Below are 25,940 nucleotides of genomic sequence, written 5' to 3'. Positions count from 1 at the left end.
GACAGAAAATAGAGATGACCTGTGGCTAAGAAGAGTGGGGAAGTGGGGAGGGATTTATTAATTGCAACAGAGTTTAAATATAAGACAATGGAAATTTCTAGAGATGCTCAGTGGTGGTGATTGCACAGCAATCTGAAGATACAGAATGCAGCAGAAATACATATTTTAACTGGTTTTTAAAAGTCAGTACATACCCCACTGGCCCACATCCTCCTTCCCTGAACACAATATAATGAAGAGAGTATCAGAACACAATGGTCTCCCATGCCTTCAGAGATATGATTTCTCCAACAGAGGCCATCACCAACCCCCCACATCCACACACCAGAGGGAGGGATTCCTTCTGGCCAAGGTCACCAGCTAAAGGTCAGTCATGTCTACACTGGCTCCAGGGAGGGTCTCCATGTATACCAGGTCAAGAGGAGCGAGTCTGTCAGCACTAGGCCAGAGCAAGTGAATGCTCTACACTGACTCACAGCGAGTGACCATCTACACTGGCTCTACTGAGTCCCCAGCTATTCTGGCTGAAGGTGAGCGAGTCTCTGTCTGCACTTGATGGGGAGGAACAGTGGTCCAGGCCTTGGAGGATGGCTGGTGGGCCCCTGCCTTCACCCTGAGGTCCCTCCTTGTTTTTAATCAGCTTACTTTTCAATCTTTGGAATAATAATTTTATCATACATTTTCTCTGAAGCAATTTATTAAGAAACATCTCAGAAGAGTGGGAGAAAGGACAGAGGAACAGGGCAGAGGGAAGGGTCCCAAGGACCACAGTCTCTGATGTCTTCTGCAGGTGGGGGCAGAGGAGACTCCTGGTGTCCCCAGGGATATACAAGTGGTCTCAGCTGGAACCCGTGCAGAGGAACCTGAGGTCGCTGGCACATCTTGCTGTTGCAGCTGTTCAGAGTCCACATGACCCATGTCCACACAAGGTGTCAGGATCCACAGAGCACAGGGTGCTCTGGCTGTCCACTGGTTTGTCTATGTCAGCTGTCCCCTCATTGGATCCACACTGTTTAAGAATCTGGCACATTTCTGGACTCTTACATTGGAGTCACCTTATTGTTGACTCATGGCATGCAACAGCACAGTTGTCAGACACAGGTAGCAATCCTCCCAGTCACCTGCTTCCAAAGCTTTCTATTGTCATGAGGTTTCCCAGAATCAGGCTTGGAGACTATATCAGGTGTGGGGGTCCTTGCAGGCAGGCAGCAGAGGTAGATGGCAGGCAGGCTGGTCCTTTTGATGCTCTTCTGCCCTGAATATTTGGGCTCCTCAGGCACTGGAGGCTCACAGGGCAAAGTGAGGGTGTGGAGGGCAGGCTCACTGGGGCTCCTCTTTTGGAGGACAGGGGAATGCGAAAGATCCATGGGTGTGGGGCAAGTCATAACCCTGGAACATGCAGCCTGGCCCCTGGCTTTTCTGGTGCTAGAGGATCAAGTAGGTCGCCATGGCTGTATTAGACATCCTCTTGGCCAGGGACCCCCAGGTCTTGTATGGGTCATAACCCATATCAAATAGGATTGATATTATTTTGGTGTCTGGGTACTTGAGGGGTGCCCCACTAGAATCATGCTGCTCACCCTGCCTCAACCATAGGTACTGAAGGATTTGCTTGACTGTGGGCTGCTTCCTGGGGTACACAGCCAGCCCAGTATTTTCTGGTTTGACAGGAACACAGTGAAGAACACAATGAGGGTCGTGGAATGTTGCCAGCAAGATCTGCCTCAGTATCTCATCGGTGAGCCCTCTAAATGGGCGCTAATAGAAGGAAGAGTAGGCCCAATTCTCCACCATGTTGGCTTAGGAACTGACTTCCTTTATAAGACTCCTGAAGAAGTAAAATCAAGAATCCCTAAATGGGGTGAATTCAAACTAAAAAGCTTCTTCTCAGCAAAGGAAACTATCAAGAACATGAAGAGAGAACCTACAGAATGGGAAAAAATCTTTACCACCAGTACCTCAGATAGAGCATTAATTCCCAGGATATAAAAATATCTCAGAAAACCTAACACAGAAACACCAAATCAATCAATTAATAAATGGGCTAAAGAATAGAATAAACACGTCACAGAACAGGAAGTACAACTGATCAACAAATATTTGAAAAAATGTTCGACATCTCTAGCAATTAGAGAAATGCAAATCAAAACTACACTAAGATTCCATCTCATTCTAGTCATAAGGGCAATTATCAAGAATATAAGCAACAATAAATATTGGCAAGCATGAGGGACAAAGGTACACTTATACATAGCTGGTGGGACTGCAAATTGGTACAACCACTATGGAAAGAAGTATGAAGATTTCTCAGAAAAACTGAAGTGGAACTACCATTTGACCCAGTTATCCCACACTTTGGCATATACCCAAAGGATGTAAAATCAGCATACTACATTCATGCCACATAAATGTTTATAGCAGCTCAATTCACAATAGTTAAACTATAGAACAAACCTATGTGCCCTTCAATAGATGAATGGATAAAGAAAATTGTGGTATATCTTATAAAATGGAATATTACTCAGCCTTACAGAACAATGAAATTATGGCATTTGCAGGTAAATGGATGGAACTTGAGGATATCATGCTGAGTGAAATAAACTAATTCCAAAAAACAAAGGCCGAATGTTTTCCCTAATATGTGGATACTAATTTACAATAAGGGGGGAAGGGTGCTAGGGGAGAATAGAGGTAATTTTGACTAGACAAAGGGGAGTGAAGGAAAGGGAGATAGAAGGGGGATAGGAATGATAGTAGAATGAATCAAACATTATTTCCCCTTGTGCATAAATGGTTACATGACCTGTGTAACTCCACATCATGTACAATCAGAAGAATGAGAAGTTATACTCCATTTATACATGATATATCAAAAGGCACTCTACTGCCATGTATAACTAATTAGGACAAGTAAGTAAAAAATAAAAAATAAGAATAAAAATAAACATAAGTCCCTTCACCTGTAAAAGGGGATCAGAAGGGTGTCAGTCTGAATGTTGCCACAAAAATCAAATAATATATTTACACCCCCTAAAATGGTGCCTAGTACATGGTAACCCTCAAACAAGCTAAGTACTATTCACAGAAATGAAAGAATATAGTAATGTTTCCTATGAAGAAAATTTTGTATATGATAAATACCAAAATTATTTGTTGACTAAATTGTCATATCTTAATAAAAATGAATATGTCTAGTGTGTTCATCAGCCTTCTATCACTATAACAAAATACTTGAACAAATTAACTTATAAATAGGTAAGGTTTTCATTTAGCTCACACTTCTGGAGGTTCCAGTACATCAGGTGGGCCCGTTGTTTTGAGCCTCTGGTGGGGGTAATGGATGGCAATGGTAGAGAGCGTGTGCAGGAGAAAACTGCTTATCTCATGGTCAGGAAGCAAAAGTAAAAGAACTTTCCTTCAAGGGCATGCCCCAAATGACCTAAATATCTCCCTCAAAGCTCCACTCCTAAATGTTTCAGCACCTCCTGATAGCACCACACTGGGACACTTTTCCAAATTATAGGATCTAGTGACTGGTGAGATTATGGGATAGGGAAGAGAGAAGAATCCAAGGTGGCTTGAAGATTTCACTCCCTGAGAAATAAAACTCCAATAACAGAGGACAGCAGAGGGAGCAACTATAGGAAGGGAAATGAAAAGTTTAGTGTGAGACAGGTTGAGCTAAGTGACTTAGCCTTGAGCTTCCAGCGCACGCCAAGTTGCCCCTTTTCAAAGTCCTCGATGGTCGGCCTCGCTTGCAAGTCTAAGAGCTCCAGAGAGCAGAGACCATGTCTTCCTTTTTTCCAGTTATAACTTCTCCCCCAAAACACACACACACACACACACACACACACACACACACACTTGTAGAAGAAATGAATGAATGAATAAGAGTAGAAGGACTAAGACTACATAAAAAAATCAATTGTTGAGTGGCCAACTTTTTGACAAAACGTTTGTCAGCTTCTACTGTTTTTCAATAAGTGAGTGCATAATGTTAGAGTAGATTTTGCTTTTTCCTCACATTCTAGGTCACATGAAGAAAATATCCAAAATGTGTCCAAAATTCCAAATCCCTCCCTAGCGGGGTGATAGGAACATCTGGACCCTGAAAGTTAGGAGAACACAGAAGTTGGGTTTTACTAGGAAAAAACTAGAGTAATAGCACTGGAATAGGTTGCACCGCACATACTGGAACTCCTAGCTTCAAGCATAGTAGCAGCTAAACCAGTCAGTATAAAACATTCCTTTTGAGGAAGAGAAGCTTTATGAACACAAAGCAGGCAGCAAAGACGGGCCTCTTGTGACTTCATATCTCACAATGTGGAAGAGACCCTCAGGGATCAACAGCTATTTATTTATTCATCAAATGTTTGGAGCTCTAAATACCTTTTCCCACGGATATAAAATTGAGGGTGGTGGTTGTTGTTTTAATAGCTGAGAAATTCAGTAGTGAAGTGAGAAAAGAAAAAATCTGCACTTAAAAAGATCCTATGTGCTTTTGGTCTTTAAAAATTCAGAAGCTATTTTATTTACTTATTTATTTTATTTTATTTGCCATGTCTCCTGTTTGTCCCTAGAGAGCCTTTCATAGTTCCTGCCTGCAGTTCTGCTCAGTGGGAACCCCCGTGTATGCTCTAGGTCTGGTGAACTGACTTCCCCCTTGAGAAAACCACATTGCTCTTCTGTAGCCACTGGGGAGTTCACCACTGCTTCCACTGAACCCACTCTAAGAATGAGCTACCTCTCCTTGTTGGAAATGTAAGCTGTTGATAAACTCTTAAAACTTTGGTGGTCTAGCACTAAAGCTAGTATTAACTAGGTTTATCTCATTCACCGAATCCAGTTCCTAAGAGATTCCTATTCAGCAATCTCTCTTATGTTCAGGCCAGTGTAAATCAGCCCAACCCACCCATCCATACTAAGAAATGGATGGTACCTAAAGAATTTCTTTTTTCAGAATAGTAAATTCATCTTAACTAGCATTCTACTCCAAACTCTTATCTGTTCCTCTTCGATATCTCTGCCTCCTGCATCGTCTCCCATATTATTTCTGGAAGACACCAGGCATCTTCTCGCCAAGTTGAGGATGAGGTCCTATTCACCGCCACACAACTACCACTTCCACCACAGTAACCACCAGACAGAGCCACCTCAATTATGCAAACCCAGTGATGTCCACAAGCACCTCTACCACTTCTCACCAGATCCACCAAGGTGCAAAGCAGTATGGTGATCTGTGGCCATGGATTTCCCTGCTATTGGAACCCCTCCTCTAATATCAAAGAAGCAGTACAGACCCACAGGCTGAGGAGGACACAGGAAGATTCTAGGCAGTATTCAAATTCTTCTTCCCTTAGAATGAACTCTCCCAAGAAGTCATCTCGTCCTCATGCAAACACCCTCCCGGAAGGCCGCCTCAGGAGGGTTCCAACCTGCTCTGGCTGGACCAGCAGTGGGCATTCTTTAGTCTAGAGCAGGGGCCCCAGCGCTTCAGGTTTTCATCAGAATCAATGGCAGGATAGATAGAATTCCAACTCCACCACTTTTCTAACCACAAAGGAAAATCTAATACTCACATTTTAGACATTTTAATTCCACATGCCAATATAAAAATGTCAGCCTTTGACAGCGGAAAAAAATGATTATGAATGAAGAGAAAGATCCATAAATAACAAATTAAATTGACGCAGCCAAGTGAGGGTATGTCTAACAGATGGAGACCAGTTTCAAAAAGTCTCTTGAATATGTAACTGGGTTTGATGTTGAGTGATAAGAAATACGATAACTACTTGAGTCTGAAAGATGTAAGTGAGTGTCAAGTAATATTAACTGATTGAAAAAAAATACAATTGAGGGAAAGAAAAGCTATACTCTTGTTAATTATATCATACATAGAAATAATGAATATCAGGCATAAGAATATATTTGAGAACCTCTAATAAACTGTGCATGTCAAAGTATTAACATGCAATGTAAATTTAAGCTACAATGCTCTGAAAATTCAAAACTTCTTTCTACTTTCAGATTTAATTATATAAAAATAATGCTCCTAAAAGTCATGGATACTTAAAAATAAAATATGAATGATTGTATTTGGTAAATCTCTCCTTTATCAACTCATAGGTTACCAAAAGTAGGAAGCCCATGTCTACCTCTCATACTGCTGACCCACAGTATCCTGCATGCATCATTTTTTTTCTTTCCTTTTAGTTTATTGCTTTCCCTCCAAACATTATTTTTTTAAAAAAAATGAAAAGGTAACACAAGCTATAATCCTATTTTTTAAAAATCTGCTGGAGTCAGTTGTCATTTTCAATCTCACCCTGTTTACAAAATTGTCTCTTCTTCCCTTCACCACTTTTCTTTTGTCATTTCAACTGTTTAACCCCAAGAACAGACCTTTAAGCTCCAGTCTGGCAAGGCTCTGTAGACATCCTGTGAGTCCCCTGGAGTTACCCACACTCTCCTTGAGACACTCTGGATCTTTCTGACAGTGATGAATCATAATAATCGTTATAATCTTCTAAAAATACAGGACTCTTTTGATAGAAATCATGTTAAAGGGCAGGAGCAGAATAGTTTTTAGAGTAATAGGCTTTCCAATTAAAACCTATGCTAAAAAGTCACAATATTGAAAATGATATTGTCAAAATAGTGTTGGGCTCTAGATAAAATTTGTATTTTTAGCTCTGGACAAATGCCAGTTGAAATCAGCATTAGAAGCACCTGTGGATTGAGGATCAGAGAGTTTGAAAGCTACTCCATTGCAGAAGGTCCTTAACCTGAGCAGCCATCAGCAATATTGCACCAATCTGGGGACATTTTATTAGGAGACAATATGAATAGAATTACTATTGTATTGTAATTTAGTGGAATTTAAGGTAATTTAGTGCTTTAATAATTAACCCTCAACTTTATTTTCTACTTTATTTCATTTAATTTTAATAGATGACACAATCACAAGACTCAACAGTATAAAACATGTTTCATGAAGGAAGAAAATAAAATGTGTAAGAGGAAAAGAGTGATTAAAAAGAAAAAAGGATGAGAAGGAGCAATGGCAAAGAAGTCACCTTGTACTATGAAGCAGCTTGGTTGCATTAGTGTGTGTCTTTAAGAATAGCAACCTCGTTAACAAAGGGAGTAAGTAGTCTTTGCATTTTCAGACATTTCCAGACCCACTTGGTTGAATGCAGAATCCATCTTTTCCAAGTCAAGTTGGTTTTGCCATCATCCTTCAGATTGTAACTCATGAAAAGTAAAGCCATTAGATACATTATGGAAGCTATAAAATACCAAATGCAGAGATCATTAACAGGTTTACTTGCTTTGCTTAATCTGCCTTTCAGTCTGGCCTCTTACACCTTGACAGCTTTAAATCAGCTCTTCAAGAATCAGCTCCTTTGGCCTCAGGTAGTTCAGCTAAAGGACAAAAAAAAAAAAAAAAAAAAAACCACTCAATCACCTGTCATGTTCAAATCTCTTTGCTTATCTGGTTCTGCTGAAGTTCAAAGCTAAGGATACAAAACATGTGTTTATCCCTGGTCAGAAAAACTGGAAATAAATGCTGAGTTGTTTACACAAATAAGTCATTTAGTAAATGCTGGTGGATAAGGTCTAACTTTAAAACAATTAAAAACAGCCATACACACACACCAAAAAATAGCCATACATTTCATTATTAGCAACCAATACTTCTTTTAATATTTATTTTTTAGTTATACTTGGACACAATACCTTTTTATTTATTTATTTTTATGTGGTGCTGAGGATCGAACCCAGGACCTTGCACATGCAAGGCAAGCGTTCTACCTCTGAGCCACAGTCCCAGCCCTCCAATGTTTTTTGATGAATGAAACACTGTATGTTGCCAACCACCTATATCAGAATCATAGGAAGCAAGAAAGAGGAAGGCAACAAAACTGAAATTGATGTCAACTTTAGATTTTGCCAGATGCAGATGATCTTTTCACAGAATATTCAGCTGACACGCTATCAGTTTTAGAGTCCAGTTCCCAGAGCCATAGCCCTCTGTCCCCACCTCCATTCAGCCCTTTGAATTCTGGGGAGACTGAGATCCAAGGAGGCAAGGAACCCTGTTAGAGCCTCCATGACATTAGGTGGGGAAGGCCTTCTGTGGCTGAGAATAGCCTAGCAGAGCCGTCTGTTTTCTGTAGTTCAAACTCTCAGAATGCCTTTCTCAAACAAAACAAGCAACAACCTAAAGTGCCTGGTTTTGTCAAATTAAACACAAGTATCTACAGAACTAACTAAATATTTTTAAATCTGTAACATAGCAATTAGAAAGTAACTTAGAAGGAAACACCTCTTTTCCATCCCCACTGTAACACAGGTATAACCCGGCTCTAATTCAAGAGTTATTGACTTAAATAAAAATTTTGCAGCTAATTTAATTGTCTTTTAAATTTAAACAATTTAATTGTTTTAGAGCTTCAAAATATCTTACTTCAATATTATGCATGTTCTAGATTGGCCAATTAATTCAACTAACTGTGAGTCCTCAGTTCACAAAACAAAGGATGAAAGAAAATGCCAAATTTTATACTTAACAAAAAAGTAAATTTCTTAAGGCATTAGCCAAAGAAAAACAAGCAAGTTGCCTCACTCGGGGTGTTATACATAAAGATGTGACTTAAAAGTGGTGAAACTTTTTAATGTGCAGTGTGTAGAAATTTTACTATTACTTTATGATCACAAAATTTCAATATCTTTTACATGAAAAGTTTGAAAATCATCTGATAGAATTTCATCCTTTTAAATAACCAAGTATACTCAGTTTCTTATTATACAAACATTGGGTTTTTAGTCATGCAGATGATGTTCTTACTCTTTTCCTTATATTAAACACTTTTAAAAACTCCAACAAAAAGTAGGTTTCAGCTGGGCATGATGGTGCACACCTGTAATCCTAGCAGCCCAGGAGGCTGAGGCAGGAGGACGGCAAGTTCAAAGTCAGCCTTAAACAAGGCTCTTAAGCAATTAATGGAGATCCTGCCTCAAAAAGAAAAGAAAAGAAAAGAAAAAGCTCTAGGAGTATGGCTCAGTGTTTAAGTGCCCCTATGTTCGATCTCTAGTAAAAAAAAAAATAAAAAAATGTGGGATTTCAGAAAAAGGCAAAGTTTGATACAGTTTGTGTCAAATAAATAAATAAAATCTATTTATATATTTACACATAAGATAATCATCTGTAAGAATACACTCCAAATCTTACCAGTGGATACCCCATTTAAAAAAAGAAGAAGAAGAATTAACAGGGTAGAAGACAGTACAAGACGTCCAACTTGGAGGATCAAGGGTTGTCGGATGAGGAGAAGATATCTACAGCTGCTAAATTCATCATGCACCCCTAGGGAAGTTTAATGAAGTATTCAATGATGTCTGAGCACTGCTTAATAAGGACAATCTCATGGAGGAGAAGCACATGCACTTGCCGGTAAAACACGAATCAATTCAAACCTGTAAAGTGTATGAAGATCAGCTTTTAATGACAGAGCATGCCAACCTGGCTAATAGCAGATTTCTAGATCTGAGAAACAAAATTTCCTTTGTTTGACCACTTATGAAAAGAAGCAAGTGATTCCCAGTCAGAGAATGTAGATGGAGGTTTGAAGTCTTGGAGAGAATCCTGAACTTCTGCACTGAAACTGTAGGTGGGCAACAGAGTATTATTGCATGTATTGAAAGTCACCAGTTTTAGTCTAAAATTTTCTGGAATGATTGTTGGAGATCAGAGTGGAAGTTCCCTATCACACCACCTATAACCCAGGTGGCTGGGGACTCAAATTTCAGGTTCAGTCTCAGGAAGATGGCAATGTTCAGTTGGTTAGTCATAAAGATATACAAGGTACAGTAAACTGTCAAAGAGTTTATTAAAATCATAAAGAATGCAGAAAATGGGTATTAGATAGCAATTAATGAAAACTATCAAACAACATCAGAAACCACACTCAGGGCCTTGAGCCTGAAGCTTCCAGTTACCAACACCAAACCAACTCAGCTACCAGACTGGCAAAGAAATGCAGACTGCTTAAAGGCTGGTGTAGGATTCTTTCATACATAGAAAGAAAAGGATTCAACATGTGGTTATGTAATAAGTAAATGATTTATAAATAAGAGTGATATTTTGTTAGGTCTTTCAAAGGTAACAGATTTTTTAGCCTCCTGGAACACTGTTGAACCTATAGCATTGTCTCAATCTTTTTGTGTTCTCTGCCTTGTACTTTTCTGCTGTCACTATATCTATTTGTAAATGTCTTTTTCTTTTTATTTCGTTTGTGTTTTTGTTGTTGATTCTGCTACATTTAGTGTAGGGGAGAGATCAATCTATCCTGGAGTCATTTTACTGTTCAGAAAAATTTTCTTAGCATGAAGTCCTGTTACTGATTTAGATAGAGAATATGCACAGTACTTTTTTTTTTTTTTACCTATGCACCAAGGCATTTCTGATATTTTGATGCTTTTTGCTGATTCACCAACAGCTAAGGAGGCTATTCTACAACTCTTAGCTAAATGGAAGACACTTTCATCCTTCTCCCTCAACTGCTTTGATCGTCATTTATAACATCCCATAACTGTAATGTTCAAAATTTCAGATTGAGGCTTTTCAGGTTTATTTTGAGATGGCAAAAGGAGTTTTCTGAAAGTTCCATGATAACTGGCTTCTCTAGGAAACTTGTTTTTAAATCCAAGGTCTTGAACCACATTCCCTGCACATGAACACATTTGCTTTTATCATTCCCACAATGTCTCCTTCCCATTTAGCACCATTATAGTTATAGACATCTGCCTTTTTAGACAAGTTTTATCCATTTATTATTTTTTAGATATTCGAGAAGAGCTAACATACTGTACCTTTAGTAGAGTATAAAGCTTGAAAAATCCAAGTGCTAAAGGAAGAATAGGTAAATCATGCTTGAATACTTTGTGGCAGGATTGTACTAAAAACTCTGTAACACAAAAACTAAAGATGAAACAAAATGAAAAGATAACTTCCAGACAGTATATTTTTATTATAAGTGGTCATTTAAGGGAATATTAGTGTTTGCTTCTAAATAAGATGTGAAACTTGTTCCGAATTACTCTTCTTCAGCCCTGCCTGCCAAGAAATCAAATATAACTGTGGTACAGCAGCCCTCTCCAGGTATATTGGCAGATATGAGTGGTCCCAGAATACATCAGTAACCTAGCTATGATAGGACCACTGGTAAGGGTGGATTCACTTACATTGTTTACACTTCTATGACCAGGCCTTAAGGGAAGATCAGTATTTGTAAAACCAAGCAGTGTCTTCCTACCTGTCTCCAAATACGTATCAAACAAGAATGATGTTTGTGCTTCAGCTTTGTTTTTGCCTAGTAATACAATCAAGCCAGAGTTTGTTTCCAAGAGAAAGCTATGTAAGCATTTTTATTTCAAATAAAATATATTTGTATTATTTCTCATTCATACTCTCCATCCACATCACACTATCTTCTGTATCGGGTAGTCCAGTAGAAATATATTATTCAGCTTGTTCTTTAAAAAAAAAAAAAAAAAAAAAAAAAAAAAAAAAAAAAAAACAGGACAGGAGGGAGTTTTTCATTTTAACTCAATGTGCTTGCATCATTGTGCAAATTTTTAAGAGTAAGAATGTTTGTGTATGACTTGTAAGAAATTACCTAAATTGAAACTTATTATTCAATTAAGTTCCAATTATAAAATAGTGTTTCAGTCTACACTGCAAAATCTAAATTCTGTTGTGTATTTTCCAAGGGTGTAGGCTCCTGGAAAAACAACCTTGCCTTCTTTATGCATGTAGAGATATCATGGATGTCAAAGGAAAGACTCTAAAAGTCATTTTGAATAAATTTTGGAAAAGTTCAGCAGCTCTGAAAGGGGCTACTTTTGTCACTTGTTTTTCTTCAGTGAAAGAGGAACATTATCCATCCTAAGTGCTTTCCCCTGGTCTCTTCTCTTCACACATTGGAGATTCTGTACAATCAATTTCAATCAAGTTTGTTCCCGTGTCCTTTTGAATTCTTTCAGAGAATGTTCTTTTTCAAAGCCAATATCTTTGTGCTATTAACCTTTGAACATCCCTTTGCCAGAGCCACACATCAGATTGAATTCTGATCACTCACCCTTCAACCTATCAATTCTCTCTTATTGCTTTGCCTGGCTTTTCCCCCAGCTTTTAAAGCAGTCAGCCTGCAGTCAAACACTGGCAAGTCCACACAAACTGTTCCAAGAAAACAAGCCTTTAAAAGCATTCCCCTGAATTCCATCAGAAAATTCACTTATTCCCTTCCTCCAAGGATGAATAAAATTGAAAAATCCTGTAGGCCATCATTTAATTCAATTCCGCCCCAATTCATTGAGTCTTACTGTGTTCAAGACACTATAACTGACACTGTGATATTTACAGTGACCAAATAAAGTTCCTGTCCTCAAGCAGTTTATAATCTGGCAAGACCGAATGAGTATCCTTTGATTCCCTGGGTTAGTGTCTACTAGACTATTTATTGTGGAAAACTTACATCACATATAATTTATCATTTTAACCATTTGTAAGTTCATGAATCAGCAACATTCAGTACAATGTGCAACCATCACCCCTATCCACTTCCAGGAATTTTTCATTGTCTCCTTTCACCTCCTGGTGTCTTCTCTTCCACTCTCTCTATGAATTTACCTATTTTAAGTACCTCATGTAAGTGGAATTATACAATATCTGTCCTTCTGTCCTTCTGTGTCTGTCTTCTTTCATTTATTATTATGTTTCAGGCTTTGCCTTATAATTGAAGAAAGTGTTTTACAAAGTGAAAAGTTGCAGAGGAAGATTCAGGGGATGATATGCACTTTCTTTTTAAGCCTCCTACTTCAACCCCCAGCTATTAGGAGAATAACGATTGTGGCTTTTAGTAACAGTTTCAGAAGCATCACTAGGTTCATGACTAAGGCCCCTATAACAACAACAACAACAAAAAAAAATTAACAAGAGAAAAACATACAATTGTATTTAATATAACTTTATGTGACAGTGACACCTTTAGATATGGAGACCCAAAGGAACAGGTAAACTTGTATGTTTTTATGCTAGTTTGATGAAGAGTAGACAGTTGTGGGTAAGCGTGATGGAACCAAGGTAAGGTGATCTGATGGCGATGAGCTGCAGGGAACACAGCAAGGCCTGTTGGTTCAGATTCCTCTTGGTTTCTCTGTGTCTCGGGTGGTAAAGTGCTCTTTTCCTCCAGGTACGGGGTAGGCACCTTTCATATGAGATATTCAGACTATCTCAGGAGAAAGTTGGAAAATGCCTTCTAGGTTTTGTGGCCTGCTTAGGGGAATAAGGGTGGGGAAAGTTCAGAACATGACTTTGATCTTGCTGTGTTCTCAAATGCCAATCGCCATACTAGGGGTAGTGTATCCCGAACCCTATCATGAACTTAAAGGAACACCAGTTTGAGCAAGAGGCGCATACATGAAATATAAGCATATTCTCAAGCTGCCCTTTAGTAAGAGGGCAGTGACTTTACATTCAGGACTAGACAATAGTTCATGTAATAGAACATTCTCTCCATTGTTTTATTCTATTTGTTTAGAGAAGATGTATAATTAGTGAAGGTAAGCAAGATCATTCTGTGATAACAAAATAACCCCAAAGTCCCTGTGGTGAATTCCAACATGTTTATTTCTCACTTGTTCTGTGTCCCCCCACCCCCGCCGGCCATGGATTCATAGATGCCAATTGCACATGGTCACTCAGCAATCCAGGACAGTAGAGGTCCCACCATCTTGTAACCACATTGTGTGGAATGGGGGCTTGTCAAAGTGGTACTAGAAATGTAATTGCACCTATGCTTTTTTTCCTACCTTAGCTGAGAAGAGATACAACTGCTGCCTCTTAAGTTTCACAGAACTCCTCAGGGAACCTCATCTGCTTGCAGGGGTGCTGAGAAGCATAGGAAAAGAGAGGCGACATATGATGTGTGTTATGGCCTCCTGTCACACACATTAGCCTGACATTACCTCAGTCAATGTTAATTTGTAATGATGATCACTTGGCAGAATTGGTTTTAAAAGGGGGGAAATACATGTTACACAATTTAGTTAGACGTTTTATAAATAAACTTTTAAAAGATCACTTTGAAAGCAATGTGATGAGTGGCTGCATTGTACAGTTCTCACCATACATTGAGGATAAATTAAAATGTCATTCATGTAGGAACTTATAATCTGAGATAAGGTGTCCATTAACAGCATCATGCATGGATTCAAAATGATATCTTCAGCTGGGCGCAGTGGCACACAACTATAATCCCAGGAGCTTGGGAGGCTGAGGCAGGAGGATCGAGAGTTCAAAGTCAGCCTTGGCAGTCAGGCCCTAAGTAACTCAGCAAGACTCTGTCTCAAATTTTTTAAAAAGGGAGTCGGGGAGCTGGGGACATGGCTCAGTGGTTCAATCAGTCCTTCTGGGTTCAATCCCTGGTCCCAAAAAAAGAAAAGGAAAAAATAAACAAAATGGTATCTTCTATAATTAAAGCAGGAGTGAAAGTGTTGTACTCTAGAAAAACAACATGTATCTAGGTTAAAAAAAACAATATTTCTAAATTAATCTCTTCTATATCTATTTTTAAATATATAAAACTAGTAAGTTATCACAAATATATAGTTGATTATTTCACCAATATTCTAAAGATTCATAAATTGAAGCTCTCCATAAAATGCTTCTCATAAAAAAAAGGTAACTATTACCTTGAATTTGTCATTGCACAGTTTATAAAATAGGTGAAAGAGACTACAGAGATTTCTAACAAATTGAATTAGGTAGCAGCAATATGTACTAAAGCACACTAGCATCTGTTTAAATTCTCCTTGAAAAGGAGAAGCTAGGGGAGGCACTGACACCCTGAGCCACCCATCCCAGCACTGACTGTCCACTGTACTGCACCATCGGCCCCTGCTTCACTTCAGATTGCCAAGTCCTACCTCATCAAATGATTGTGAACATGTGGGCAAGAGCCAGGTTTTACCCAGGAGGATAAAACCTGCAGCCTATGAAGCCTCAGCCATTCTGGATAATGAATGAATTTTCAAATAGGTACTCAAATTGATTGCCAAGTAATTTTAAAATGCCAAAGTGGCACATGTTTTTATTAGCCTTATTATCCTCTTTCCCACTCATCTCACATTTATCTGAACATATTTCATTTGTTTGAAATATTCACCCTCCTAAGTAATTTTGTTAAAAGAAGGCCAAAGGGAGGAAATAAATGAATATATTCAATAGAGAGACTCAGCATTTTTTTTTTGGTTTTTAAATTGTGAGATACAGGAAAATATTCAAGTGTGTTTTAAAATCAAAATAAAACCATTTGACTTCTGTTACTAAGCAAGATAGATCACGTTAAATGCAAGTCATCCGTTTACATGAAAACAGGAAAAGATTTTTCATTTATGAATGTTTTTGATCCACCAACAAATCAATGCTTTCTTTATTTGAATAATGTGGAAAAAAAAGTGTTAGAGTCTGTAAACGAGTCAGGATGGCGCCTGGCATTTTGCCAGGGGGAGTGGTTTGTGAGGTGGCACCAGTGAGCCATTAAGTGTGGAAATTCCTTATTGGTTGACTGCTGTATCTAGTTTATGTTAATTAAGATAGCTGTGTAATGTATAAATACCTCTGTTGTCCTACAATAAATGGCTCCCACTCCTGCTGTATCAATCTACACAAGTTGCTCGTCACCCCCCAGTTAGTTTGCTGCAGCCGGACTGTGACAAAAAAGTTTCCTTATGAATTTTAGGGGCATATAAGAATGGCTCCACAGGAAATACACATGGTCCTTATTCATAGCATTTAGGTAAGGATTCAATAAGTCTGTTTTCTAGAGACTATACTAAAGAGCTATTCAATTATTTTTTATTTCATTTAATATTGATTCTAGTCCAATGGACAGTGGGAAGTTATCTTCTTTTTCCAGATTAGCCAGAAAGACTGAAATTCAGGAATTTGTCTACATTTAAACAGATGTGATGGCACAGCCCAGGTTCAAGACTGAGCTCTTAGACACTGAATCCTGATATATACACTCATCCTCTCTGACAGTGGGTCTTCACCTTTAGGGTCTAAAAGAATCCTGATGAGAACCTGGTAGAACAGATTACCTGGTCTGGACCCTGAATTTCTGAGTCCATTGGTCTGGAGTGGGGCTTGATAATTTACATTTTTCCACATTCAAAGTGTTGCTGATATCATTGGTATGTAGACTAATTTGAGAATCACCCTCTTCTGCAGTGTTGCATGGCATCAAATACACTGTGCTGTGACCTCAAGAAATCCAGGGCCTAATGATCACTTCCTGGTTTAAAAAAAAAATTTGTTAGGAAGCAGAGAGTACTAACAGAAATATGTAACCCAGGGGCGTACTCAGTATCCCTCATTTTTTAAGGTCTTGAAGGCCCTTCTCACTTCCTCCTCAAACTTCAAAAATCTCTAAGGAACTTCTCCCTAGTGTTGCCCTTGAAAGAAGCACAACAGAGGTGACCAGTAATCCAAACACACACCACCACTTGGAAGTGATCAAAACACAACCTTATTTTGTCCCTTGAAAATTTAATGGGGAAAATAATTCTCTGGCCCCCAGATAAAGATTTGGGCAAACCCATGACTTTTTTCCTCATGTATTTTACATGACAGTCGTCAGGTCACTTTAGTCAGGCACACTGTCACCATTGACAAGTCAGACCATCCAGCCTACCACATGAATCAATGTCTGAACTGGATTTATCTCACCTTCCTCCTCTCCCTAACCTTGGCTGGCTCCAGACTGGCAGCCACCAAGAGGAAGCTATGAAGACAGAGCAGGGAGGCAGGGATGCCTCCAACAGCCTGAGTGGAAGGTCACAGAGAACTGTCACTGGGACTGGTTCTGTCTAAATGGGTCTTGTACTTTCTGGACCTGGCAGATATTTAAACCAAATTTTTCTCACATTCACAGAACACATTCATATAATAAAATTGTTTATTTCCAAAAAGCTAGAATGTTTGAGTGTTTTCGCCACAAACAAAAAATGTGCAATATGTAAATGCAGTTTTATGAGAACTGCATCATGGGAACTCACTCCTGCAAATCACACCATTCTAGCCTTCACATACCCTGTGACTTCTCTCTTAGCCCCCTTCTTTGGCTTGCTTTTCTAAGCAGGCTTATTAAAACCTGCCAACCAGCTCTCCCTGCTACATGGCTCACATCTGATCTACACTTAGCCATCGTTTTTTCTCTACAACTCTGAGGGCAGGTTGATCGCAGGCAGCAAGGAGCTGACCTGTCTTTTCCTTTCTGGATTTTCCAGGCTGGACTCACACCCCAATCTGCAGAGGTGCCTAAAGTCAGTCTGAATATATCATCTTTTCTTTGAGTGCACCTGTGGCTGCCACCATCCCAGAGATTAATGTAAAAAGAAACCTTCACAACAACACCTCTTTCCAAAGAACCTCTCTACAGACGCTCCCTCTACTATTTGCTCAGTCCTTGAAGTGAGTAAGGAGGTCTAGGTTGGTGATGCCCTTTCTTGACGTTTCCTTTGAAAACCCACTCTAAGGTGATTGGGCGCTGAACTTTGGATTTTTCACATTTATGTTAACTTGGGGAGTTAGCGGGATTTTCAGTTTCACTATTGTTACACAAAAGCCAGGTTGGCCAAGGCCCGGTGCCCTGATCCTGATCTTGAGGAGTTCTACCCAAAGGATGCTGAAACAGAAGGAGCCCAGGATGCAAATGCTTTGAACAGGCTCAAACCAAAACCTCAGAAAATATAAAATTAGATTGGAATAAGAACAAGTTAGTGGGCTGGGGATGTGGCTCAAGCGGTAGTGCGCTCGCTTGGCATGCTTGCGGCCCGGGTTCGATCCTCAGCACCACATACCAACAAAGATGTTGTGTCCGCCGAGAACTAAAAAGTAAATATTAAAAAATTCTCTCTCTATCTCTCTCTCTCCTCTCTCACTCTCTCTTTAAAAAAAAAAAAAGAACAAGTCAGGAATTAATGGCATTGGGGTCAATTTCAGCCCATGTTGTTGGGATTCTAGTACTTAAATTAGATGGAAAACAGACCCAAGGCTGCTTTTCTCTAGTTAATATCCCAAAACAAGTTAGTTCTGTGACTGAAGAAGCAGATACAACCAAATTCCCTGGAAATTGCAAGAAGTCCCCAGAGATTTCTGTTAGACAAACTATAAATGATAGATTCCGGACACTGCAAACTCTCCCACAACAGGAGAGCAGCAATCCCAATAAGCCATATAGTTGTCTATATACCACTTCTCCAATCTTGAGAAAAAGATAGAAGGGAGGGAGAAAAGTGATTGACATCCTCCAGGTAACAGGAAGCAGATAAGAAAGAGACACAACAATGCAGATGCTCATCAAGAAGCAGAGATACAAAGCAAAGAGACAAACTTCCTGGCATTTGAATTCCTATTTCCAGTTATTTTGCAGAGAGGAAAAAAATGAAAAGCCTGCCCTGGGGTTCCAAGAGATTCCCATTTTTCATACGACAAAATTTGCAAACTAACACAACTCCCAGAAACTGTAGTAAGTGCAAGAAGCCAGAAATAGTGCCTGATCCCACTCACATGTGGAATCTGAAGGAGTTGATCTCATAGACATTGAGAATAGAATAGCAGTTACATAGAGTGACGTGAGGAGGGGAAGGGAGAGATGGAGGAAGGTTGGTCAACAGGTACTAAGTTAGTTAGGATAAGAAGTTCTTGTGTTCTATTGCACAGTAGAGCTGCTATAGATAATAATGATATGGCAATGCCAGTGATAATGTAATGATAAAGATAATGATATATAGGTAATGAATATAACATTACAAAGGTAAGGAATTGTTTATTTCCCAAAAGCTAGAATGATTGAATGTTTTCACCACAAAAATATGATAAATGTTTGAGGAGAAGATATACTCACTGTGGTGTGAACAATGTATGTATGTACTGAAATATATGGTAACCCATCAATATGTACAATTTTTACGAGTCAACTTAAATTTTTTTTAAGTAAAACTAAAGCAATAACAAAATCAGTAACTCTGGGACAGCAAAGAATCTTATTTTTAGAGTTACCATGTTTAGATTCACATGTTCAGTTTTAAACAAAAAGAAATCACAAGACATACAAAAAGAAGAAAAGCGTATTTGTTAAAGTAGGATAAGCAAATGATCATCACAATGCACAGGTAGAGTAGCACACAGCAAATTAGAAATCTAAAGAGAAAATCAGTGACGTAGAAGATAGACCAGAAGAAATGATCAAGGTTGAAACCATTACAGAGAGGTTAAGCAGAATGGAGGAGAATAATGTCTAATGTTTCTGATGAGAGATGGGGAAAATGAGGGTAGAAACACAATTTTTTCTTTTCCTATGTGTGTGTGTGTGTACATGTGCATGCACATGCCTGTGCTCTAGGCCTGAACCCAGAGCCTCAAGCAGGCTAAGCACACATTCTACCACTGACCTACACCCTCAGCCACAAGAGTAGAACAGGTAATAGCTGTGACTCTTTCACAATTGGTCAAAGGTCAAACTTAGCGTAAGGAATCACATTGAGTCCCACACAGAATTAACACAGCCAAATCTATATGTACTCTATCATGATTAAACTGCAAAAAACCAAAGACAAAAACTGAAAAGGCCTGAGTAAAACAATCAAATATTTGTAAAGGAACACTAATTAGATCAGTAACAGACTAAATAATAATAACAGAAGAAGATAATTCAGTAGCACCTTAAAAGTACTGAAGGAAAGGGCTGTCATTTCAAAATGTAAATGCACTTTATCATCATAAAAAATGAGGGTAATCTAAAGACATTTTCAGACAAACAAAACAGAAGGAAGGTTCTCCATATTCCTCCTCATTGGCAATATATAAACTATACTTTATAACAATCAATGAAATTATATCTTCTAAACCCATAACCTAAAAAAAATGTGTCTATGATTCTCTCCATCTATGAACCATTATTATAAGCCAATAAGGCACCAGCACACACCTTTCAATAACAGAGATGAGGCTTTGACACTGAATACACCTCAGGTGGAAACCATCCCTTTGCTCTATCCTATGCAAATAGACTAAACTGCTGAGTCAGGACACCTGAATTCACTTTCTAACTTAACTAGCTGCATGACTTTGGACATTCTGGAATAAAAAGAGGCAGTTGGACATGATGGTGAATCTCGGTTGTCAACTTGATTGGATTGGGGGATGCTTAGAAAATTAGTAAAACTAACTTCTGAGTGTGTCTATGAGGGTGATTCCAGAGGTAATTGGCATGTGGATCAGCAAACTGAATGTGTGTGGATGGCACTGTCCAATAGGCGGGGAGCCCAGATGGAACAAAATACAGAAGGAAAAAGCCCACCAATACATGATACTTCTTTTTTTTATTTTTTAGTTTTAGGTGGACACATATCTTTATTTTATTTTTATGTGGTGCTGAGAATCCAACCCAGTGCCTCACACATGCTAGGCAAGCGCGCTACCACTTGAGCCACATCCCCAGCTCAGTACATGATTCTTCTTGAGCAGGTGGATATTTTTGCTGCTACCATTACCCATTGACATCAGACTCCAGTTTCTCCAGCCTTGGGACATGGATTCACCCTAGCACCTCTCCAGGGAGCTTCCAAGACTTCCGGCAGAAACTGGAGGGCTGCATCATTTGTCCCCCTTGTCCTGAGGCTCTCTTTCAATTTCTTCAACTGAAAAGCTACTAGTTTCTCCAGCTCTTCAGCTTGCAAATGACCATGGTGGTACTATCCGGCCTCTGATCCTGTAAGTCAAACTAACAAATCCCCTTTTATAAGTATACACATTTTTTCTTTTGTTTTGTTCCTCTAGAGAGTCCTGACACACAGAATCAACCAGCTAATTCTTCCATTCCCCTCTCTACTCCTCTGGAACTCTGCACCTTCTTCCCAGTTGTGAACTGTGCATCCATTGTCATGCACAAAGTAATTCCACAGAACTCAATCTAAATGGCTTGATCAATCTCTCCTTTCGTCTCAAAGATCTCAAACCTAAAATCAGCACTCAGCAAATGTGGGCTAGTAGGCCAGAAATTATTTAGGCCAACTTTAAAAAAAATGTTTTTTTCAAAGTTTAAAACTCTAAGTTAGTTCTCTCCCTATACACACCAAAAAGTCATAGCCTTTTTGTGTTTTTGTCACAAATTTCAGCTGATGGGAATGAAGCCTCTTGGGAGTCTGGAATCTCTATCCCTCCACACTATCCCCAGCAGTTTCCTCTCCTCCTAAACACCTCAGCACTTTCTGTGTGGTTGAAGTTACCACCCTCCTATTTCCAATAGAGGGTGAAGACAAGATTGATTATTTTGCCTTTAATGACCACAAAAAGATTGAATTCTTCTGGCTCAAAAGAACATTTCCCACAAGCATCATCTTAAATCTTAATTACAGGTTTATGCATTATTCAGGCAATGCTAGAAACTCAGCTTGGGACAGCATTACAACATCTGTCTTCATTCTCTCTTTTGGTCTTTACCCCTAACTTCCAAATAATGGCCACTTCAGTCTCGTTGCTGCTTTAATGATACTTTTGTTAGAATTAGGTTTTTCCTAGAGCACCAAACTCTCTCTGGCAGAGCACCTATGACTTCTCCAAGAAAAGAGCTTGACTCTCTTCTGGGCCTCTTGCTGACAAGTGTTAGAGATGCAAACTGGCTATATATCAAACTTAAGAGTCCAGCAGAAGAGATCTCTGTAGAAAAGGACAATCAGGATAATGTGGAGCTCTGAGCTGAGCACAGTGGTGTGCAGCTGTAGTTCCAGCTCCTTGGGAGGCTGAGACAGGAGGATCACTTCAGCTCATGAGTTAGAGGCCAATTTGGGCAACATATAGAAATACTGTCTCAAAAGAAAAATAGTCCTCTTCTTCTAGTAGTACACACACACACATCTAAAGATTAAAATAAGTCCAGGTAACTCTTTACCAGTTGTTCAGAGGTGTTACTGGCTTTATCACTTTATCAGAAACCTAAGAATTGCATGAACAACTCCTACTTATCCAGTGCCCTCCACACGCAGGTCACCTGCAGCTGCTCTGGGTAAGCCTTCATTCCCATCCTCTGTTTCCAGAGCTCCCCAGGAATCATCCACCTGTGTCAGGAGACCCATTAGATTAGGTCCTTCTCATGTTTCTGCATACACTGAGGTGTGATGAACGAACTTCCAGTTCCCTGCTCTCTCTTGGAATTAGCCCTCAATTAAAAGAATTTAATTTGAAAATAATGCCACTCCTCATGGGACACCAAAAGGTCAACTTAATAATCATCAGTCTGTCTTGTTTGTTTGCTTTGTTTTGAGTGATGCTAGCCCTTTGCAGAACAGAAAATAGCCAAATATCTCTCACAAAATCACATGAACCCACTGTTCCCACAGGGCTAAGCCAGGAACATGTCAGCAAAGAAACATCCTTTCCTTTCATAGGTGGATTTTTCTTTTTTGAGATATGATCTGTACATGGCAAAGCATACATCCTTAACTGTAGAGCTAGATTAAAATGTACTTATGTATACAACCTACACAACTACCACCCAAACCAAGACATAGAGTATCCCTCCCTCCAGCCAATTTTCTCCTGCCTCTCCCTTTCTAAAACCCATCTCCACAAAGTCTCTACTCTGACTTGAATCATCAACATCTATACATGCCTCTCTTTGACTTCATGTATGTGAAATCACAAAGTATATTCATGTTTGTCTTTGGTTCCCTTTGTTCCACAAACTCTTCTCAAGATCTATCCATATTGTATATAACAACTTTTCCTTTTTATGACTGAATAGTATTTCATTTTATGGATATATCACAATTGGTTTATGCATCCTTCTATTGTCAGACATTTGTCCTCTTTATAGTTTTATAGTTTCATTATAACTAAAGCTGCAAAGAAAAATCTTTTCTATGTCTTGTGGAGATAAATGAATTCATTTTTCTTGGGTATATGACCAAAAGTAGAATTGCAGGGTAACAAGTTAGGAGAAGATAGGAGTATATTTAGCTTTAATAGATACCAACAGTTTCCAAACAAATCAAACCAATTTACACTTCCATCAGCAATGTCTTAGGACTCCAGCTGCTCATGGTCTCTTCAATGCATCAAGTCTTTTAATTTTAGCCATTCAATTGGGTTTGGGCTATTTTCTCCCCGTAGTTTTAATTTGGATTAAATTGTTGATTTATAGGTTTTTAGTATCTATGTAATATCTATATAAGCATCCATGCTGATTATGAATTCTTTGTTAGGTATATATTTTATGAAGATCTTCCCCCAACCTGAGGCTTTCCCGCTCTGTTAATTAGGTCTTTTGATGAACAGAGGTTCTTAATTTTAATGAGTACTAATTTTTCTTTTTCTTTTATGGCTTAGTGCTTTTTGTGTCTTGAAGAAATCTCACTCCATGCTCATTCTCCTTTGTTATACTCTATAAGCTTTGCTGTTTTGCCTTTCACATTCAGATCTAGGATCCATCTTGAATTAAATTCCATGTGTTATATATAGTCAAGCTCAAGATTCTTTTTTTTTCCCCAAAATAGGTACCAATTTCTCCAGCACCATTTACTGGAAAGTGATCTGTTCTTCACTGAATCTCAATGGCACCTTTATTGTAAATCAAGTAACTGCATTTGTACACATCGATTTCCGGATCCTGTGCCATTGGTCTACTTGTTCATCCTTGTACCAAAATACTATTTCCCTGAGGTGAGACTGGCTTGTGTCTCTGATTAATGGAAATAGTTACCTCTGCACAACAAGGACACATCAGACCCTAACCAATTTTCACTGTATAGGATATTAACTGTTGCTTCTCCTCTCCAAAGCCTCTCTATCTAAATTGCTCAGCTTTGTGATACAAGGAGGCCTAGTCTCTGCTAATACTTCTTTGCCAGAGGTTCCCTGTTAGGTTCTGACAAAAGGGGTCACTAAAGAAGACTGTAAAGCTGGAGCAGGGACAAAGGACCTTCTTCTTCCTGTTTATTTAGTACTCTTTTTGTTACCAAAACAATGCTCTCTACAGCAACTGTAGTTGCTTTTACTAGCAGTTGGTTCCAGCTTCCGCCTGGCTGCCCCACTCCCAAAGCCAGCCTCAATGCCTCCCTCAGAGATATGACTGCCAACCAGCCACCTTTTCAGGCCTTTTCTAGCTTTCAGGGCCTCAAATGCCAGGCTCTCTTAACCTACCTGCTTCCTTTTCATCCCTGGCCCTGTGGACAGTCCCTATCTCTGTGTTATCTTGGTAATCTCTGGTTGCCTTTCACTCCTCCAATACCAATTTCCCATATTTCTGATAAAATATTTGCTTTCATGCTGTTTTTCCTAGCTGGACCCTGACTACGGAACTTACTAAGAAAGGAGTGGAAATGGCATTGAGTAGACTTGGAGAGCACTCTCCACTCACTCGGACCTGGACCTGGACCCCATGACCATCTGCATTCTGCCCAGAGATGGTCACCCATGTGCATCCTTTGTGCATCCTTGGAGCACAGTGCCAAAAAAACATCAAAGCACAAAGGAGTCTTTGGAAAAGGAAGAGGTTCCTGAGGGATGTTGGAGTTGTTAAACTGAGATACATGAGTCTGTGGAGGAAATGTGAGGGAGCACTGAGCATATGAAAACCAAAAGCCTAGAAACATCCTCCCCTGGGCAACAAAAAGAAACACATAAACCACTCCACATGTCTACCACTGTCCCTCCCACCCTTTGGGGACCACCTCACCCTTCAGTAAATGACTTCATACATGTGGACTTTGGTCTGGCAGAAACTCTCATGACTGTAGGACTGGAGGAGACATGGTCTGTTCTGCCTCAGTGTCCCTCTTTGGAAGAACCTCATGAGCAACCACTTAATCAGGAAATGTCTGCTTGGCTTCCTTTTGAGAAAACTAAGATTGAATCATGGAACCAATAAATCATTTTTAAATGAATATGATGGAGAGGAGAAAAGATAAGAACAGCACTCTTTTGGCATGTTCAAATTACCTACCAATTAATTACCTACACGTGTAGGATTTTATCCTTTTATGAAAAAGAGTCAGGACTTTGCACGAATTTCTGCTTTTAGAAGAGTTGCAGTAGAATTTGCTGTACATACAGGTTTTTAATTCAATGTCTGCCATAGACCCAGGACTCAGAATTGTGACAAGAGTTAAAATAAAGATATAATAGAAGATACAAAACATAGGAGTATATTTATATGTGCATTTTTTTTCCAGAAAGGGGCAACAGAATAAATGAGGCAGAAACAATTATGGAATAATATGTTCCTGAAAAGAAAAAAACTCTTGAGTCTGAATAAACTAATGGAAAATAAGTTCTAACCCACAAAAAAAAATAAAATAAAATAAAAGTAAAGGAAAAGAAAGGAAGGAGAGAAAAAGTCATTAGAAAGAAATGCCTAGGAATAAAACAGGTGTCTAGCTACATATGCAAAACTCAGTTACTTTCTTATATAGAAATAGTGTATATTAGAATTTAAAAAAAACAATGTATAAATGAGTGGCCATGGATTTGTTCTAATAAAACTTTATTTATAAAAAAAGAATAGATACTCCCTGACAATACACAGTCAAATACACATAAAAATCATTAAAATGATAGTAAATCCATACTAATAAAGTAAATCATGGTAGTAGTAAAAGTAATAATAAATGTTTTGATCAGAAAATTTAATGGCTTTTCTGAAAGATGAGAAGCAACATAGACTATAATGTCAGATAAAACAGAGTGGGGGGTGGGGGGAAACCTGGAGCACAGGATAAGACTTTAGCAGAAGTGGGAGTCACTTCTACCAGGAAAGCTTCAGGCTTAAAACAGGTAAGAATGGAAGACAGAGGGGTTTCAGGGCAGCATTTGG

General features: G+C 38.9%; 1 pseudogene; it reads left to right on the top strand.

The window, feature by feature from the left end:
• Nucleotides 1-1,365: 1,365 nt before the first annotated feature.
• On the top strand, nucleotides 1,366-10,055 carry LOC144367378 (F-actin-capping protein subunit alpha-1 pseudogene; annotated as a pseudogene).
• Nucleotides 10,056-25,940: the final 15,885 nt, after the last annotated feature.

Source organism: Ictidomys tridecemlineatus, chromosome 1, assembly GCF_052094955.1.
Source record: "Ictidomys tridecemlineatus isolate mIctTri1 chromosome 1, mIctTri1.hap1, whole genome shotgun sequence".
Taxonomy (NCBI): Eukaryota; Metazoa; Chordata; class Mammalia; order Rodentia; family Sciuridae; genus Ictidomys; species Ictidomys tridecemlineatus.
Note: the sequence above shows the minus strand (reverse complement) of the source record. Positions and strands in the feature narration are given on the sequence as shown.